Source organism: Dipodomys ordii, unplaced genomic scaffold (genome assembly GCF_000151885.1).
Source record: "Dipodomys ordii isolate 6190 unplaced genomic scaffold, Dord_2.0 Scaffold9, whole genome shotgun sequence".
NCBI lineage: Eukaryota > Metazoa > Chordata > Mammalia > Rodentia > Heteromyidae > Dipodomys > Dipodomys ordii.
Window position 1 is genome coordinate 16,438,638 of NW_012267225.1, and position 16,845 is coordinate 16,455,482.

The following is a 16,845-nucleotide window of genomic DNA, read 5'->3' on the forward strand; positions in this document are numbered from 1 at the left end:
GTTCCATGTGCTGCTGAGAAAAACGTGTATTCTGATGCTGCTGGGTGAAATGTTCGGTAGATGTCTATTAAGTCTAGTTGATCTATGCAGTTGTTTAGATCTCCGGTTTCTCTGTTGAGTTTTTGCCGAGTTGATCTATCTAGTGAGGAGAGTGGTGTGTTAAAATCCCCAAAAGTTAATGTATTTGGATCTACATGGGATTTGAGGGAAAGTAGTGTTTCTTGGATAAATTTGGGTGCTCCAAATTGAGAATTGTGATATCCTCCTGAAGGAGAGATCCCTTAATTAGTATGTAGCGACCTTCTTTATCTCTTCTCACAAATTTTAATTTGAAGTCTATTTTATCTCAAATTAGGATTACAACTCCTGCCTGTTTATGAGGGCCGTTTGCTTGGTAGATTTTGTTCCAGCCTTTAACATTGAAAATGTGTTTGTTTTTACGGGCAAGATGTGACTCCTGAAGGCAGCAGATAGAAGGGTCTTGTTTTTTAATCCAACTAGATAGTCTATGTCGCTTAATTGGAGAGTTCAGTCGTTAACGTTAAGAGATAGGACTGAGAGGTATTTGGGAGTTCCTGCCATGTAATCCACCTTCTTGGGGGCTTGGAAAACTGGGTTCTTCCTATGGTTCTGGATTCTGAGTTTGGTGCTGTTTCTTGGCCTTTATTGTGGTCTTGTTGGTTTTCAGTGTGTAGGACATCATTAAGAATCTTTTGTAGGGCTGGTTTGGTTGAGATGAATTGTTTTAATTTTTCTTTGCTATGGAAGGTTTTTATTTGGCCTTCAGTTATGAAGGAGAGTTTAGCTGGGTACAGTATTCTTGGTTGATAGTTTTTTGTTTTTTAGGGCATGGCATACATCATTCCAGGCTCTTCTTGCTTTGATTGTCTCTGCTGAGAAATCTGAGGTGATTCTAATTTGTTTTCCCTTTATTGGTGATTAATCTTTTCTCCTTGACAGCTTTAAGGATAGTTTCATTGGTCTTAGTTGATCCTGTGTGGATTATAATGTGACAGTGGGATGTCCTATTCTGGTCTGGTCCATTTGGGGTCCTAAAAGGTTCTTGAATCTCAATAGGCCTATCTTTTTGCATGTTTGGGAAGTTCTCTGCTAGGATCCTGTTAAACAAATTTCCTAGGCCATTATCTTCTGTTTCTAGGTGCTCCTCTACACCCATTATCCTTAGATTAGGCCTTCTGATGGTGTCTTCCAGGTGTTGGATAGATCTATCATATGCCTTGGACTTGTCTTGGATGGTTGTATGTTCTTTCTCTATAATATCTAGGGTGTCTTTAATCCCTGAGATTCGATCTTCTGCATGGTCTAACCTGCTGTCAAGACTCTCTACTTTGTTTTTTATCTCTTTTCGTTCTAATTGGTCAGCTTTGATGGCTTCAAATTCTTTGTTGAATCTCTGTTTTTGATCTTGTATGAATTTCTTTACTTTCTTAATTTGGTGTTTAGTGTTTATTCTCAAATCACTTAGTTGATTGGTTATGGTTTCCTTGGATTCCCATTCCTTCTGTTGGGTTCCATTCAGCATTCCCTTTGTGGTCTCCCTGACTTCCTTCAGCTCTTTGTTAATGGATTCCATGAATGCCTTTAGTGATCTTTGTGTATTCTCTTCCTTTTCTCTCAATTCCTGTATTACTCTTTGATTAGCTTCCTCCCATTGGTGGGATTCCTGCAGTTCTCTTTGAGTGTTCTCAGCCTGCTCATGCCATTCCTTCCTTTCACTTTGAGTATTCTCATGCTGCTCACGCAAATCCTGTATCAGTTTTTGAGTAGCTTCCTCACGCTTATGATATTCCTGTATAAACTTTTGGATTGCCTCCACTCTCCCTATCACGCTCATTCTATCTTTTCATTTATCATGTTTGCCAGCAGTGTTTGTAGAGCTATTTGGGAACTCTCCTCTGCATTATTCATTATCTGTTCTGTCCCCTGATTATCAAGATTGGGAATTGAGATACCCAGATTTGCCATTTTTCTTGTGGTTTTCTGGCTTACTCTGCCCATTTGAGATGAAAATAGCACCAGTTTTGTGCTCAAACAATATCTTAAGGCAACCATCAACCAAAGTCTGAATTTGTACAGTCAAATGTCTACAGATACAATCTAGTTCAACAGATACATCTATTCAACATCAAACAACTATATGTTAATGGGCTTCGAACTGCAGAGAAGAATTTGGAAAGCCAGAAATTATTAGGGTTAGGGAGAGATGTGGGTAAAAAATAGGAATAGATTGGTGTGGGGAGGCACAGGGAGAGTTAACTAAGTCCTAATCTCAATGCAGAAAATAGGTTGGGTAGGATGAAAGTAGAGAGAGACAAAAAAAGAAGAAAGGGAAAGGAAAAAGAAAAGAGACGAGAAAAAATAGAAAAGTAAAGATTAATAATATTAGGAGAATGAAAACAATCTATTTAGAGAATAATGTGAATATATTAAGAGAAGGGGAGGGACATAGAGGAGATGTGGAAAACTTAAAAATAAAAATGCTTAAAATATTATATAGGTATAAAAAGGTAGTACTGCTATTAAGGAATTAAGTTTCAAAGGTTTTGAATTGAGTAATAAATTTGTGGATTAAGTGTGTACACAATGGGGGATAAGGTCTACTAGTTAACTACGGGTTTATCTGAGGCTGTGTAGGACTAGAGTTAAGTCACATCAATAAGAACAAAAGAGAGGAAAAGGTTAAAATGATAAGAAAGGAAGAAAAAAAAGATCACAACTTCAGTAGAGCCAAACAAAAATAGAAAGATAATTAAAAAAGAAAAAAGAGAAAGAAGACAAAAAAAGAAAGAAAAATGCACATTCACATATCCCTAAAATAAAAATTATAAAGGGAAAAAAAGTTATTGGAAAACATTTTTTTTCAAAAAAGGCAAAAATTAAAGATTAACAAAAGTTTTAGAAAAGAAAGAAAAAAGTTTTTTATATAAGGTACCAAAAGAAGAAGAAGAAGAAAAGAAGAAGAAGAAGAAAAAAAAAAAAAGGAAAAGAAGAAGAAGAAAAAAATTCATTGAATTTTTTGGGGAGGGGTGGGAAAAATCCTGTAACTCCCGTGTGTCTGTAACCAGTCTCTTGTTGGAGTCTCTGGTCTGCTTGTGGTCTTGTGGTTTGGTTGGTTTCTTAAGTCAGTTTGTTCGAACAGGCAGAAAAATGCTCTGCTTTACCCAGGATTTTGAGATCCTCCTCCCAGGTTAGTTTAATGGGAGGCTGATCAGCTTTGAGAATCACAATAGAGAGGGATGCAGTGATGAGGCTAGGTTCTGGGTAAGGTTGAGGCCTTTCAACAAACAGTAGCTTTTCCCTGGGGCTATTTTGTGAAAAACTCACAGAGCCTATCCTGGAGCCATTCTCAGGGTTTCTGTTTACTGAATTTCAATTGATTGTCTAGGCTGCTAGAGGGAGGGGCAGCCTCTGGTTCTGATTACCCAGTGATGAAAGCCACTCCTATGGCTGGTGCTCAAGCTGGATGAGTTTTCCCTGGGTGGAGCTGAGTCTGGCAGGTCATGCCGCCTTTAAGTTCTTGTGACCTGCTAAATGACTCTTTTTATTCCAAGGCCTGAGTTGGAGCTAGCAGCTCCTACGAGCTTTGTTGGTATCCAAGATGGAGATCTCTGGTGGGAGGGGGGGTGGCATTCCCTCCTCTGCTCCCTGAGAAGGAGTGAGGACGGCGGGCTTCTACTCATGCCTACTCTTGGTTCCTGGGTCATCTCTGGTCTGCGAACTGCAGGATGAAGATGTTCGCTCCTTGTCTGTTCTTGCTGGTGTTGAGTAGAATCCACTCACCCACTGTGTCTGGCACCTTTGTCCTGGACTCTCTGTGGCTCAGGTATGGTGCCCTGTGGTCGCCGCCGCGGCTGCTGGCAAGCGCTCAGATGTGTCTCCTTGCCTGGGTTCCCCCTCTCTGGCCTAACTCTCTGTCCTGTGATGGCAAACTTGTTGTGATTCTCTGGCTTAGGACTGTTCACTGGAACTCTAAAACTGCTTTCTATGCGAGAGCTTGGTCAGATTCCAGCTTCTCCTCCGCCATCTTCCAGGAACTACTCAGAAAGTTTTTACATTTGGAAATAAAATGGGTGATATAGTTAATGATTTTTTATAATTGTATCAATTTGGCACATGTTTACTTAAAATACATTAGGGTTGGGAGCATTGCTCAACTGATAGAATGTCACACAGTGAGCAAAAGTATCCGATACCGGGCTCAAGTCCCAATCTAAGACAAAAATCTGAATAAAAATATAATATACACAAAGGACTGAAAGTTTTATGAGAAGACACTTTATCCTGTCCCAAATTTTGTCTGTGGTCCAAAACCCAGAGTTTTTTCCTAGTGAACATCTTGGAGTCTCACCCAGAGTATAGATGGTATGCAATTCTAAATATCCAATTATCCTTCCTCAATATCAATATGGGAAAAATATTGTGCTCTTTGTCTTGGAGATCAGAGATATCAAACCTAAAATGTGGCCATTGTCCATTGAATGCAAGATTTTTGAATATCAGAACTGAATAGAGGAATTAATTATCATCCTTAGAGGTACTCTAGAAGAACTCACCTAAACATCTGATTTTCTAGCTTACAGAGTCCCTAGTACATATGCATGGTATTTGAAAACCTGCTTGGGCTTTCTTCATTAGAAATAAACATAAGGCCTAGTTCATGAGAATATAGAAATTCTTTCTGGTCAGAACATAAATGGAGGAGGAGATATGGGCTCTGGTGCCCAGTATTTTTCTTAAATCTGAGTGGCTCCTAAAAATACTAGAAATCTCTTCCCATAATTGCCAGTTAATAAGATGTAGGCTCTGTGGGCCATGTGTGTTTTGTTGCAACTAAACATCGTTGAGGTATGCAACAGTTGTGACTGAATAAACATGATTACATTCTACTATTTACTAGTCCTTTTATTTAAAGACTGAAATTCAAACTTCATATTATTTTCTTTATTTGGCTTTCAATACAATTTAAAAGGTAGAAAAACTCCATGGCTTGAAGGCCATGCTAAAGCATATTTGAAACTAATCATCTCTCTAAATTGTCTTATGTTAGTGCTTAAATAGACAAAGTGCATTTCAAAAAGAAGAAATATAAGACATTTCTAGAAAATTTTGAAAAGATATGTGTACACAATATTTTATTCTATAGAATTGGATTTTTTCTAAGTAGTGTTTTGAACATTTTACTCCATCTTTCCAAATTAGTTGCCTATACTATAATTCTATTTCCCAGAGAAAATTGTTTCAATCATTCAGATGTGAAAATTTCAAAGTGTCTATAGTATCTACCTAACAATACCAGATCTTCTCTTACATTCTGGCTTTGGTATAATGACTATATATTAATTTCCTAAGTATAAAAGATTAAGTATGGTCCGATGCTTGTGGTGAACACCTGTAATCCTATCTACTCAGAGATCTGAAGATCACAAATCCATGACACTTACCTAAAGCCAACAGTGGAGCTGGCTTTTAGATAGAGTCAATTGTTACTGTCTTCAACTTACATTTAAGGAAGTGGAAGTACCTAAAAGTTGGATAGTGCACCTAAATTACAAAATATTAATATCATTGTACTTTTTTCCCTTCCATGGTGAGACCATCCTCCCCTAGGCCAAGTGATGAGACTGTCTGGCTGAGCTCACTGGCCTCATTCTCTTACTGCTCTCTGCATACCCTTTTGGGCCTCTGGATGGAGTGGGCATAACTAAAGCACTGTTCCCACCCCACCTCATGGTTGATGGGCGACATCTGAAGTTAAAAAAAACAACAAAAAACTTTCAGACCAACAATTCTACAGATGCTAGAAGAACATAGCTGTGGAATAGACTTGCATTAAAGGCTCTAAAACATGCCACTCCATTCTGGGACAGCACTTAGAGGCAAGTAAAAGGCACTTTTAGATTTGTTATGAGTCCTAACAGTTTTCCTCTGGGGGGCTTTCTACTGCCTTTTTGTAGATCATGTCATGTGCCTTCTAATTTGGGACTGCCTGTGAACTCTTGTTTAATAAATATAATCAAGTACATGGATAAGAATGCTGCTAAGTCTGTTCTATGATTCTACAGTTCTCATTTCTAACTGCTCCCTGGATGGTCTGCAAAATCTGCTTGGCTTCCCTCATAATCTTTCTAAGTTTTGCCTCTAGAAGACCAATAAAAGCAATTGAGAGCTTTCATTTTTAATTTGCTTTTTAGTACTGAAAGTCTAACTCTCTGCCTGTGCCAGGTGAACAGCTGTGTGCTCTTCATGATCTGAGATAAAATGGAGTTATTTAATTTGCCATGATATGATCACAGGTGGGACAACGTCAATGCCAAGAAGACAGTCTACCAATCATTGGGGAAAGGGACTGATGTCTCTCCTTTTTAGGGGCAGTGAGGATCATTTGCATGTAGTGGGCAAGGGGAAAGCAGAACAGATTTTTTGGTATCATCTATGAAGACTGGAACTTTCAGTAATAGAAAGCTTGACCAGATTTGCAGAAAATCAGGCCTACTTATTGGTCTGAGGCAGAAAAGGATGCTGGGGAAGAGAGAAAGACAAAGTAGGAACTACTTATGATCAAGCTTTGATGGATAACCTTATGATTGTAAAACAAGAGGTAACTTTGAAGGGAAAATAAGACCATAGGAACCTAAGGGAACTCTGATGTTGAGCTGTAAAATCAGGAAAGGGTTAAGGGGTTAGAATGCCACTACACCAGAGCCCAGAAGGCTAAGAACTGGACCCTATGAAGGTTGAGACAAAGGAAGTAAGATACATGTCTAAGTCACAATTGCATATTTCAAATGTATTTATCATTTCTCTCTCCCCCCAACAATAAAGGAGTCAGTTATCAGTATGTATATGAACTCTGTCTCATGTCAATGACTACAATAACAAAATATATTGGTATCTTGTTTTATGCATATTTATGGTAACCTTACCTGTACTACGCTAAGTAAATAAGCTTACTTATGAGAACATGGGGCTCATGTGCCACTCAGAGCTTTAAGACACACAGTACCCTCTTGGTCCACTCTCTGTCTGTTCTGCTTTGTTCTGCTCCGGTATCATATCAAGCTGTTCCAGGTTGCAATCTAAAGCAAGACAGAAAAAAAAACATGTTAATAGAAATGGGTAAACTGGGAACCAATGGCTCATATCAGTAATTCTAGCTACTCAGGAGGATAGGCTCTTAGGATTGGCATTTGAAGTCAGCCCAGGCATAAAACTCCATGAGGCCCTTTTCTCCAATTAACTACCTCCTAAATAAATTAAAAAAAAAAAGAACACCTTAAAGTGGAGCTGTGGCTAAAGTGGTAGAGTGATAGCCTTGAGCACAAAAGCTCAGGGATAGCACTCAGGCCCTAGTTTAAGACGCAGGACTTTTTCCCACCAAAACAAAGAAAGAAACAGGTGACACTGGCTTCCTATACACCATGATTCCATGTAACCACAACATGTGTACATTAGCCAGACTAGACAGAAGAATTGCTCAAGACTCTGGCTACTCATCTTGCACATAGGTTATGCAATATGCAATGGAGACACCATTGTTTATTTCTTCAGACTTACAGTTAAGAAATTTCCTGTTAATACAGTGAAAGTAAACACTTGTGCCAGAATAAATCTATTACCTTAGATTCAAGTTAGAGAAAAGCTACTGAAAGACTGTCCTAATCAAGCTAATCTCAGACTAATATGAAAAATATCCAAAAGCATAAAACAAACAAAATGCCAACAATATGATGAGGTAAATGTAAGAGAAAGGATAGTATGTAAACTAAAAGAAAGCAAAATTTATTTTAACCCAACTTGCCAAATTCTAGTTTTCTTATGCTTCTACCCCAATGTGTGTGTGTGTGTGTTTGTGTGTGTGTGTGTGTGTTGATTATGGTCAAGAAGGTCAACTAACTCTCCTTAAAGCCACCTGCAATGCCATACAGAATGTCCACAAATAAAATGGAAATTACACTGCTGTTTCGTAAAAAGGTCTAAAAGTCAAGTGAGCTCACAGGACTCCAGGAAGATAATAAAGCAGTTTTTCACTGGAAACATTGCTGGCAAGCAGAAAGTAAAAATGCCACATTTCCATTACATCCAATAAATAAGAGACAAAATAAATCTCCAGCACTGCAGGACTCAATGTCAGGAGCTTCTTAGAGATGTGTCTCTGGGAAAGCTGACACCTCAAAATCATAGAAACTTATTTATGAAGACACGAACCTGGTAATGTGCAGTATGGCAGGGGCAAGTAAAAGCTGGAAGTTGCTATTGTCTGGGTTTAGATTTTCTAAAAAATGGTACCATTTATCTTATTCCTTTATTATTAAGAAAAAGCCTGAGGTACAGTTCATAGAAACCAAACTGGATTCAGTTTGCGAAGGAGAAAAACAAAACCCAAGGAAGATTCAGAGGATGTTAATTCATAGGTAGAGAGCAGAAATATATGACTTACCAGATGTGTACTTTTGCCAATTTAGCCATAAGCAGAAAGATCTTTAAATTCCAAAGCATTTAGATAGTGTATTTAACATGTAGGTATTTTCAGTTAAAATACTTAACAATGGCAATATCTTTCTTGTTTAATCCCTAATACTGCCAATTAGTAAATAAATAAATAAACATATAACTATATAAATAAAAGATTCTTATAATTTTGGGATACTTTTATATTTGCAAACATTTTTGAAATTGGTATAGAAATTTCTATATAGAGTGAAATTTCTATATTGCTGGGCCTAATTTTCTAATTACTAAGATCTTTTAATTATTACATTTTTATCATTAATAAACCACTATTGGTACATTATTGACTAAAGACCATACTTATTACTTATTCAGATTTCTTTAGATTTTGCCTTTTGATCTTTTCTGTTCTCAGTGTCCTACTTATTGCATTACAGTTAGTAGTCATATCTGTAAAGGTTACTTGTGGTTATGACAGTTTTCTCCAACATCTCTTATTTTACATTCCTCTGACAGCTTTGATCAGTACTTAATAGCTATCTATAGAATGTTTTTCCTTTGTAGTGTTTTCTGATATTTTGTCATAATGGGACTGAAAGGAAAAACTAAGCTAACACCATACTTACCATACTATAAAGGTAAACATTATCAACATGACATAACTGTTGACATTTTGTTTATTAGCTGGCAAGGTTGCTGTTCATTGTTACTCCACTTTGAAGTTAGTATTTTTTCTCTCTCAGGTTATCTTTCTGCAAGGAAGTTAATCTGATATTTTCCACATAGAAAAGTGGTGAATTATGCTCCACCCTCTTATGTAGCCAGAGTATCTCTATAGGATATTACAACTTTTCTAGAAGGGATATTGGTCTATTTTTCTGTAATATTTTCATTTAACCATTAATTCATATCTGTATATACTTATATATTTGTAAGTTATATATTTAGCTTCCAAAATTATTCTCATTTGGGCTATCCATAACTCTATCAGTTACCTTTTGTGACCCTTTGCTACACTGTCATTATTGTGTATATTATTTAGTATTTGATTAATAACTGGTGACCGAGGGTCCTTCAAGCTAACTTTGTGTCTTTTCTCTCCCAGCCCAAGTCAGCCTTTCCTCCAAGGGACACCAGTTCCTTTCATGGGGAACAGTGTGGGGGGAGGATGGGATGGGAAGGGGAAACAAAAGAGGAAGCTACAATGCTTGATAAGAAATGTACTCATTATCTTGCCCATGTAATTGTAACCCCTCTGTACAATATTTTCACAATAAAAAATAAATAAACACATAAAAAACAAACAAACAAAAAGAAACCAAGATCCCTGTGGGCTATGTGCTCATTGTCAAGCAAGTGTCCTAGCTTCATAGGCTTTTACAGATCCAAGAGCAAGATAGTGCATATGTTCATGCTAACCTGTGTATTTATACCTGCCTGTAAATAAAAGTAGCTATAGATAAACATCTATATCTGAATTAAGCTAAAGGTGAATTCATTTTAACAGTTCAAACTCTAATTCATTGTCAAACAAATCACCCTAAGCCTCTTAAACTTGCTTTTGGACAACTTCACATTCCAAAAGTTAAAAAAATAGAAAAGAAAAGAAAGAAAACAGAAAGGAGAAAGAAAGAAAAAAAACTGATTCCCATCATCATGATACTTTCACTTGATTGTGTAAATTTCTGTATGTTTCAATGCCATCTAATTTATTAACCTATATCCATTCTGGATAGATGAAATGACTTCCAGACTCCTCTTCCTCCTCCTCTCCTCTCCTTCCCTTCTCTTTTTCCCTTCTCTTTTGTACCCTCCCTTCCCTTCTCTTACCTTCCCTCTTCTCCTCTCTACTCTTCTCTTCTGCTCCTTCCTTCATTTCTTGCTTCCTAACTTCCTTTTCCTTCCTTCCTTTCTGTCTTGCTATCTGGGTTTCATGTATGTGGAGGGGGGTTTATTGGGGCTTGAAGTCAGGGCCTGGGTGTGTCCCTTAGCTTTCCCACTCAAGGCCACTTGATACACAATTCCACTTCTGGCTTTTTGATGGTTAGCTGGAGATAAGATTCTTTCAGACTTTCCTGCATGGACTGACTTCAACTTGAAATCATCAGATCTCATCCTCCTGAATATGTATGATTATAAGCATGAGTCATGAACACTTGGCTTGTACTCTTTCATAAAACTCTTCTGGTGACTTAAAATGAAGAAGAATTAAGACCTACCATTAGTATTCTTCTATAATTTTCTTTTGCATGTACATGGATTTGTTTCTATTAATTTTCAATCACTCTTTATGACTATATCTTTCCATATTAGAAAGGAATTCCAAATGTTGTATCCAGGAATAAAAAGGTTTCCCAAACTTCATTCCAAGTTCTATTAACCATAAAAGGCTTAGTCCAAATAGGGTTGTCTCTGAAAAAATCTCACTTAAATTAACAGGCAAACTAAGTTAATTACCTCTGTCCATTATCTTAACATTTTGGCTTTCCTCTAATATGATATAATTTATATTGTTTCAATAAACATTAAATTATTCACTCATTGACCTATGAATAATTTTATTATTTTGTTTCAAGAAAATTAGATTTATTTTTATTACCTTATATCAGTTTTACAGGGGGAATTTTACATCTCTTTACATGCTTATCTTGTATTCTAATCAATTTTACCCCCCCTTATACTTCTGACTCTTGACCTTCAACATAATTATTCCTAGTAAGTTCTTTTGTTCCAATTTTACAGTTGCAAATCATTTATTTTGAGATTATTCAACTTCCTTTATCCTCCCCATAGTTCAATTTTTATTTATTTACATATTTTCTTCAAATATTGTATTGGTACATAAGTTAGTAATATACAATGATTATAGGCACTTTACTTATTATAAATATTTATTAAGCATATTTAGAAAAGATAAACAATTAAATAGAATTTTTATTACATTTTCAAAAATTGTTATGACAAGCTAGACATTCACTGCTCAGAAGGCTGAAGTTATGATTATCTCAATTCAAGGACAGTCCAGGTAAAAATTCACCAAGTCTCAATAGCAGCAACCATATGATCATATAAAATGATGCTTATTGAACTGAACTCCAAGAAATGAAAACAAGAGGGTTTTATTGTACTGTTGGTGATTATTTTTCCTTTTTTCCCTCATTTTTATTTAGTTTATTCTCTTCAGTCCCGTTTATATTTTTTTAATTTCTATACCCTTTGTCTTCTATATAACTTTATCTGAGTTGGGGAGGGGAAAGGGAAGCACAGAAATGGTGGGACAAAGGATGAAGCAATTCAGCAGTGATTTTGTAATTCAGAAATTAATTTATAAGTTAATATTATGTGCTGATGCTGACACTATGAAAAACTATGGAGAAAAACTTTATAAAAAAGTATACAATTTTCAAAGGAAAATCATACTTTTTTATTTTTGACAATACTAATGTCTGAATGGTGTTTGAATTCAGGGACTCAGTCATTGGAACCACTCCCACAATTTCCTATATTTTTTAAATGCAATAGTCCTTATATGAGAAATTTTAATGTCAATTTATTTGATCTTCATTTAATTATCTATTTATTTGTTGATAATGGGTCTTGAAGCCAAGGCCTGAGTGCTTGACCCTCCTCAAGGATAGACACCATGTTTGGAAATGAACTATTTAACTTGTGGGGGAAGGAAGTTAGGAGGGGAAAAATTGGAAGAGAATGTGGGAGGAGGTGACACTGTTCAAATGGAAATGTACTCATTACCTTACATATAACTGTAACCCCTCTGGACATCACCTTTACAATAAATTTTTTAAAAAAATAGCTGGGTGTGGTGACAAGTATCTATAATCATGGCTATGATAAGTAATATAAATGGGAAAGTGATCCAGGTCAGCTCAGCCAAAAGATGAGACCTTATCTCAAAATAAACCAAGATCTGGTTCCTTGCTAGAAAGAAGAAGCCCTGAATTAAAGCCCCAGCACAGATAAAGAAAAAACAAATGCCAACAGCAGAAAAAGAGGAAACATTGCATTAGTAATTAAATGCAAGCACAGAACTTTCTCTAAAGCCAAAATTGAGTTTAATTATTGCATCTTGTTTACTTTTTGACTATATGGGTTGAAATAGTTTATATTTTCTTGCATAGACTTCTCATTCAAACTATGCAATTTGAATTTAAGAATAATTGAGTTTAATAAGACAATATTGTTATGATTGAAAAAAATAACAATGGCCATTCCATCATTTAAATAAAAATCTAGGAAATTGTGGGAGAGGTTCCAGTGACTGAGTCCCTGAATTCAAACACCATTCAGACATTAGTATTGCCAAAAATAAAAAAAAGTATGATTTTACTTTGAAATTTTGTACCTTTTTAATAAAGTTTTTCTCCATAGTTTTTCATAGTGTCAGCATCAGTATATAATATTAACTTATAAATTAGCTTCTGAATTACAAAGTGCCTCAAAGATGAACCATGACATAAAGCACTTAAAGGCTTGATGAAAAATCACCAAGTTCTATATTTAATGCCCACAATTGTCAGTCTCCTTTATGATACCAATTTTTATTGCCATAGGAAAAGATGGTTATTAGTCAACAAATCTAAAAATGTAAGGGTAAAGTCTATGGCTTATTGTATATCTCATGTCCAAAACAGCTTTTGTTGATTCAGGAAAGACTTGCAAACAATATTTGATGGTTCAACACATTCTCAACATTATTAATTATTGACTAAGGTTATTAGATTCTTTGGGATGTAGACTCTGGAATCTGTTTCCACACAGTATGTTACTGATGACCTTTCTTATCAGCACTTATCACAGAAGGAAGGGATGTGCAATTGAGGAAGGTGGAATTGTGATGTAAACACCAAAAAGGTTTAGGCTCCTAGAACTGGAACTCTGCAACTGGCTCTGCACATAGGAAATAAGGAACTTTTTATATTTGTGGTAGGAATGCTCATTGTCCAGTATGTTGGAGGGGGCATGTGTGTGGTGTGTGCACAAATGTGTAAGTATGCATGCAGTTACATATGTGGACAAGTGAATTTCTGAATAACTGTTTTATCATTATTGTATCTAAAATAAGATACATTGTCACTGGTCACCTCATTTTGACTGGGATCTTACTGAACAATAATAAAAATAAAGCCACTGAATATACAATCTCTATAATTAGCTCTTGGAACACTCAGCTGCATTCCAAGAAACACAGGCAATAAAATTACTGCCTTGATTGATAAGGATAGTATAATCATTTTAATTCTGTCTTTTTATTGAATAACCGCTTAAAGAGGCAATGATATAATCCTCAATAAAAATTCAGTAATGTGTATAGGAAAACAAAGATTAACTGAGCATTTAGTCTGTCTTGCACAAGTGAAAGGTCATAGTAATTATTTTAATATTTAGTGTCTAATAAAATGGTTTATCCGCTGCTTTGGTTTATTAGCCAGGTCATAGGGCACATGAATTAAATTCAGCTAAAAGTTATATCTCTTTCAAACAAACTTACAATGCCAGCATTTTCAGGCAGCATGTAATAAAATTGTCTGGCATATAACTGACTGGGACAGTCTTTTAGTGTCATATTTACAATAGCTCATAATCAAAGCTAATAAAAATATCATTTAAGGCAGCTAAATAAGAAGCAAGACATAATATGAACAGTTTATCACATTAATTTAACAATTAGCAATGGAAAAAATGTTTAACACCTAACATATGCCTTTCAGTGTTCTCATTAGGAAGAATTTTCATTCCCTCATAAATTCAAATATTAATTCAGAATGTATTCAATTGGATTTAAAGCTGTTATGTGTAATTCTCATTTTTATTTTTATAGATTTCTTTCCCTTTAGTGTCAAATGGTATTATGAGACTATATTTTTTAAATAATGCACTTCTTTTTTTTTCATTGCCAAAATATACTAGGGATATTTCAGTCTTCTATGATATGCTCATCAAACCTATGACATTTTCTTATAAATCTTAGGATGAACCTGATTTTTTTTTCTTTACTGGGCAAGAAAATAAAACCATTTTCTGACTCTTAGCCATCCTGAAGGCTGGCCTATAAAATAAGCAAGGCTGAGTTCCATGCACACTGTGCTGAGTAAAGTGCAACCCCATACAGAGATAGAACTTGTACATAAGGTAAATGGAAGTTTTGTTTCCAGGATTTCTGAGGTCAAAGTTCTGTTCTTTGATTACAAGTATACTCAGGAAAAATAACACTGAATCAGGCCTTCCCAGTGTCTGACATATTTCCTGATTTAATTCCTATTTAAATAAATAGGTATCAAAATCTGCTAATGCTTTCAAGCTTCTTAGGAAATATTTATGGGATAGTGTGTGTGTGTGTGTGTGACTCTGTGTGTGTGTGTGTGTGAGAGAGAGAGAGAGAGAGAGATTGTGTGTGTGTGTGTGACTCGGTGTGTGTGTGTGACTGTGTGTGACTCTGTGTGTGTGTGTGTGTGTGTGTGTATGTGTGTGTGTGTGTGTGTGGTATATGTGCTGGTACTGGCACTTGAGCTCAGGGTCAGAGAACACTCTTGTTTTTTTGTTCAAGTGGCATACCTCCAATTTCAGCTTTTTTCTGGTAAACTGGAGATAAGAGTCTCATAGACTACTCTTGCTGGGCAATGATTCTCAGTTTGTGGCCTCTTGACCAGCAAGGTTTACAGGCGTGAACCAGTAGTATCTCGCATTGTCATTTTTGATAATATTAATAATACTGTAACTCCATAGTTAGTATGTCTCCTTAAGGAGGTGACCATTTTTTCTTCTCTATCATTTATTTTCATATCTCTGGACATCATATTATTTACAGACCAGGTATTCTATTCTGACTCTTTATCTTTCTCATTGTAAGTTTTCTCTTATAATTTTGTCTAGGTATAAAAATAGGTCTTCAAGGGGCTGGGAAGGTGGCTCAGTGGTAGAGTGCTTGCCTTGCATGCATGAGGCCCTGGGTTCGATTCCTCAGCACCACATAAGCAAAAAGAAAAAAGCCGGAAGTGTCGCTGTGGCTCAAGTGGTAGAGCGCTAGCCTTGAACTGAAGAGCTGAGGGACAGCACCCAGGCCCAGAGTTCAGGCCCCACAATCGGACCCCCCCCCAAAAAAAATAGGTCTTCAACTCCATCTGTTATTAATTAATTTACATTTAAAGGGTTACCATATAGTAACTACCAATTTTATTTTTTATCTCCAAGACTCATAATTTTTAATATATTATTTACAACCCAAATATTTTTATTATTTCACTAGAACCTATGATTATCATTCAAGAATCATGTCCTTTCAGACAGATCTATGTCTTGTTTTTCTGCCTTATTTCTGGGCTCCACTGGATGTATCTTAGAATTCTTTGGTTTTTTGGTTTTTGCATGTCCATTGGTGTCTGAGGTCACTGCATCGACTGTCTTAATGAGAGCGAAGATGAAGAAGCATGTCCTGAACAAGGGTCCTTCTGTGTGAGAAGTGGAGGCCAAGATGACCCTTGCCCTCTGCAAGAGCTTTATCTAGAAAAATGACTGTGAGAGAAGGTGATAAAGGATCCACAGGAGTTGGGCAGAATTCAGATGGCACCTATGAAGGGGACTCCGAAGAAAGCTGGATGGACCAATCTTAGACTGTAGGGAAAGTCTGATAATGTGTGATAAAGGTTGATCCAAATAGCTCAGGTCAAGATATTCCATCTGTTGAGCACCTGCATCCTAGAAACCAGCCTGTCTTAGCACCCTACTACAGTTAGTCATTATCTGGAGAGTAGCCTAGAGGAGTTGCCATTGCAATGAATTTTATAGTACAAGATCTAGAGTCATTGGTCAGTTGAACTTCCTGTGAAGTTCCTGAGATGGACAGCTTCATTGCTTCCATGAATCTTTTAAATTATATTCTCAGGCTGGTGCAGTCAGTTCTGCCTGCTTTCTTTCAACATTCAGTTGCCTTTCATCTTCTAGACTTCTAAAGTTGTGTAACCAACCCATATGCTGCTCCAGAACCACCACAGCCTCATCACACATGTCACGGTCATTTTTATCACAGCTGGTGCTTTAGTGGGAAGGACTAGAAAGTAAAGATGTCTTCATGCTGAATGCTACTGCCTCCAGTTTCATTTTGTGTCTGTCATATTAAATTATGACATTTTTGAAGGGAAAGATTGTGCTTTCCTGTCCATTAAATTGCTATCATTTATTACATTGCCTCTAAATCAATGTTGTTGAAGGAAGAATTTATTTATAGGATGGAATTACAGTTTATCTAAATGAGCATATATTCTACTGCTTTTATTTTGATGGCTCAAAATTTTAGTCAATAAAAGATTACAGTATAATTGCACATGGTTAATATTTAATTGTACTGAAAATACTTGTTCA

At 36.2% G+C, this 16,845-nt stretch overlaps 1 pseudogene; it reads right to left on the reverse strand.

The window, feature by feature from the left end:
* Positions 1-16,491, reverse strand: part of LOC105980399 — a 113,149-nt pseudogene extending 96,658 nt beyond the window's left edge.
* Positions 16,492-16,845: the final 354 nt, after the last annotated feature.